Consider the following 3325-nt stretch of genomic DNA (forward strand, 5'->3'; position numbering starts at 1 on the left):
TCCGGGAGATTAACTCCCAGCGGAGTCAAGTGGTTATGTAACCTAGACATAGTGAGTATGTGCTCACTGACAGAACTGTTTTCCTCCATCTTACAGCTGAAGAACTTGTCAGAGACTTCATATCTCTCAACCCGGGCATGAGCTTGAAAAACCATTTTTAGCTCTTCGAACATCTCATATGCTCCGTGTCTCTCAAAACGCTTTTGGAGCCCCGGCTCTAAGATGTAAAGCATGCCGCACTGGACGAGGGAGTAATCATCGATATGTGTCTGCCAAGCGTTCATAACGTCTTGTTCTGCAGGGAGAGCAGGTGCTTCACCTAGCGGTGCTTGTAGGACATAATCTTTCTTGGCAGCTATGAGGATGATCCTCAGGTTCCGGACCCAGTCCGTATAGTTGCTGCCATCGTCTTTCAGCTTGGTTTTCTCTAGGAACGCGTTGAAGTTGAGGACAACGTTGGCCATTTGATCTACAATGCATGTTGTAAAGATTTTAGACTAAGTTCATGATAATTAAGTTCATCTAATCAAATTATTCAATGAACTCCCACTTAGATAGACATCCCTCCAGTCATCTAAGTATGACATGATCCGAGTTAACTAGGCCGTGTCTGATCATCACGTGAGACGGACTAGTCAACATCGGTGAACATCTTCATGTTGATCGTATCTTCTATACGACTCATGCTCGACCTTTCGGTCTTCTGTGTTCCGAGGCCATGTTTGTACATGCTAGGCTCGTCAAGTCAACCTAAGTGTTTGCATGTGTAAATCTGTCTTACACCCGTTGTATGTGAACGTTGGAATCTATCACACCCGATCATCACGTGGTGCTTTGAAACAACGAACTGTCGCAACGGTGCACAATTAGGGGGAACACTTTCTTGAAATTATTATGAGGGATCATCTTATTTACTACCGTCGTTCTAAGTAAACAAGATGCAAAAACATGATAAACATCACATGCAATCAAATAATAGTGACATGATATGGCCAGTATCATATAGCTCCTGTGATCTCCATCTTGGGGCTCCATGATCATCTTGTCACCGGCATGACACCATGATATCCATCATCATGATCTCCATCATCGTGTCTCCATGAAGTTGCTCGCCAACTATTACTTCTACTACTATGGCTAACACGTTTAGCAATAAAGTAAAGTAATTTACATGGCGTTTCTCAATGACACGCAGGTCATACAAAAAATAAAGACAACTCCTATGGCTCCTGCCGGTTGTCATACTCATCGACATGCAAGTCGTGATTCCTATTACAAGAACATGATCTCATACATCACATATATATCATTCATCACAACTTTGGCCATATCACATCACAGAACACTTGCTGCAAAAACAAGTTAGACGTCCTCTAATTGTCGTTGCAAGTTTTACGTGGCTGCAAGAGGGTTCTAGCAAGAATGTTTTCTTACCTACGTTAAAGCCACAACGTGATTTCTCAACTTCTATTTACCCTTCATAAGGACCCTTTTCATCAAATCCGCTCCAACTAAAGTGGTAGAGACAGACACCCGCCAGCCACCTTATGCAACTAGTGCATGTTAGTCGGTGGAACCGGTCTCAGTAAGCGTACGTGTAAGGTTGGTCCGGGCCGCTTCATCCCACAATACCGCTGAAGCAAAATAAGACTAGTAGCAGCAAGAAAGTTGACAACATCTACGCCCACAACAAATTGTGTTCTACTCGTGCAAAAAGAACTACGCATAGACCTAGCTCATGATGCCACTTTTGGGGAACGTTGCAGAAAACAAAAAAAATTCCTACATTTTTACCAAGATCCATCTATGAGTTCATCTAGCAACGAGTGATCGGATGCATCTACATACCTTTGTAGATCACGAGCGGAAGCATTCAAGAGAACGGGGATGAGGGAGTCGTACTCGACGTGATCCAAATCACCGGAGATCCTAGCGCCGAACGGACGGCACCTCCGCGTTCAACACACATACGGTCAGTGTGACGTTTCCTCCTTCTTAATCCAGCAAGGGGGAAGGAGAGGTTGATGAAGATCCAGCAGCACGACGGCGTGGTGGTGGATGCAGCAGTCACCGCAGCAGGGCTTCGCCGTTCTACTGCAAGAGGGAGATGTGTAGCAGGGGAGAGGGAGGCGCCAAGACTTCCGGGTGCGGCTGCCCTCCCTCCCCCCTTCATATAGGTCCCCTAGGGGGTGCGCCGGCCCTAGGAGATGGGATCTCCTAGGGGGGCGGCGGCCAAGGGGTGGAGTGCCCCCCAAGCCAGGTGGGGCGCCCCCCCACCCTAGGGTTCCCAACCCTAGGCGCATGGGGTGGGCCAAAGGGGGCGCACCAGCCCACTATGGGCTGGTTCCCCTCCCCACTTCAGCCCATGGGGCCCTCCGGGATGGGTGGCCCCACCCGGTGGACCCCCGGGACCCTTCCGGTGGTCCCGGTACAATACCGTTGACCCCAAAACTCTCCCGATGGCCGAAACTGCACTTCCTATATATAATTCTTCACCTCCGGACCATTCCGAAACTCTTCGTGACGTCCGGGATCTCATCCGGGACTCCGAACAACTTTTGGATTACTGCATACTCATATCCATACAACCCTAGCATCACCGAACCTTAAGTTTGTAGACCCTGCGGGTTCGGGAGACATGTAGACATGACCGAGACGGCTCTCCGGTCAATAACCAACAGCGGGATCTGGATACCCATGTTGGCTCCCACATGCTCCTCGATGATCTCATCGGATGAACCACGATGTCGAGGATTCAATCAACCCCGTATACAATTCCCTTTGTCAATCGATACGTTACTTGCCCGAGACTCGATCGTCGGTATCCCAATACCTCGTTCAATCTCGTTACCGGCAAGTCACTTTACTCGTACCGTAATGCATGATCCCGTGACCAGACACTTGGTCACTTTGAGCTCATTATGATGATGCATTACCGAGTGGGCCCAGAGATACCTCTCCGTCATACGGAGTGAAAAATCCCAGTCTTGATCCGTGTCAACCCAACAGACACTTTCAGAGATACCCGTAGTATACCTTTATAGTCACCCAGTTATGTTGTGACGTTTGGTACACCCAAAGCACTCCTACGGTATCCAGGAGTTACACAATCTCATGGTCTAAGGAAAAGATACTTGACATTGGAAAAACTCTAGCAAACGAACTATACGATCTTGTGCTATGTTTAGGATTGGGTCTTGTCCATCACATCATTCTCCTAATGATGTGATCTCGTTATCAATGACATCCAATGTCCATAGTCAGGAAACCATGACTATCTGTTGATCAACGAGCTAGTCAACTAGAGGCTTACTAGGGACATGTT

The sequence above is a fragment of the Triticum dicoccoides genome, chromosome 4A (genome assembly GCF_002162155.2).
Source record: "Triticum dicoccoides isolate Atlit2015 ecotype Zavitan chromosome 4A, WEW_v2.0, whole genome shotgun sequence".
In the NCBI taxonomy this organism is placed as follows: domain Eukaryota; kingdom Viridiplantae; phylum Streptophyta; class Magnoliopsida; order Poales; family Poaceae; genus Triticum; species Triticum dicoccoides.